This window comes from Lissotriton helveticus, chromosome 5_1 (assembly GCF_964261635.1).
Source record: "Lissotriton helveticus chromosome 5_1, aLisHel1.1, whole genome shotgun sequence".
Classification (NCBI taxonomy): domain Eukaryota; kingdom Metazoa; phylum Chordata; class Amphibia; order Caudata; family Salamandridae; genus Lissotriton; species Lissotriton helveticus.
Genome location: NC_136065.1, coordinates 69629120 through 69630338, shown reverse-complemented (window position 1 = coordinate 69630338; position 1219 = coordinate 69629120).

Sequence of the window (1219 nt, the reverse complement as noted above, 5' to 3'; positions counted from 1 at the left end):
GTGGTCTTGGGGTCGATGTGTATTTGGAAGTGGAGGTGTTCGGAGTTGGCGAGGTTGGTGTCAGAGCTGGTTGAGATGCGGATTGATTTCTTATGGACGATAGCGATGCCTCCTCCTGTGTGGCCGGTACGGTCCTTGCGTATGATCTTATAGTCTTCAGGGATGGCAATGGTGATGTCTGGGGCGGAGGAAGCGTTCATCCATGTTTCCGTTAGGAAGGCGACGTCTGGAGAGATGGTGTCTAGTAGGTTCCATAGGTCAATGGCGTGCCTGTGCACCGAGCGGGTGTTGAGAAGGATGCATTGTAGGTGGTTGGGGTCGGGAATCTGTGGTGTGGTCGTAGCGGAGATGTTGTCGGTGCCGCTGAATTTGCAGGAGTAGCAAGAGAATGGTCCATGGGTGTGTCCAGGAGCGGCTTGGACGCAGGTGGGGGCGCGACCGGGGTTAAGGGCTAGGAGGGTGGCGGCATCGTAGGTAATGCGGGAGGGCTGGGCAGCGCGAGGGGCAGGGGGTCTGGCGCTGGGCGCGGTCCAGGCGCGGACGGGCGTAGACGGGCTTACCTTTGGCGCACCTTCGGCGCGGGTTGGGCGTGGTCGCTGCGCGTGAACGCTGCGCACGGGAGAAACTGTCATAAATGGATGGTGGAGGGGGAGGGGCGAGGGCGGCTCAGCTGGGAGGCGGGTCGGGCACACGAGGACGACAACAAACAGGCAAAATGGAGGCGGGGGGAGGAGCAGAGCGGAGCGCTATTGACAAATGCGCAATCAATGTTAGGAAACAAGCAGATTGAATAGCTACAGCGCTAATTAGTCAAAGCGCTATACAAGGCACAAAGCAGGCGAAAATAAATGCAAGTTTTTAAGAGCTTCTGAAACGGAGCAGCACTACGATACCAGGTGTCTGCCAGGGAGCGACCACTCAGACCGTGAGGAGGAGCGAGTCACGGTGGCCCTTAGGATATCATTCGTTGGCCTTGCAACCATGCGTTCCTTGCTGGGGCCCCCAAAGACAGGTTCCCAAAGCCTTTCTGTGTCGGAAAGGCCAGCACAAAAAGCCTTTGGGAATCTGCCATCGTAATCCCTCAGCCAGAAAGAGCCGGCTGAGGGATTACTGAAGGCTTTCCGAATGGTGGACGGGCTCTCTGAGACAGTTGGGGGCCATTTGGAAATCCAATTTGGACTCCCTTCTGACCGACTCCATCAAAATAGGTCGGTCAGAA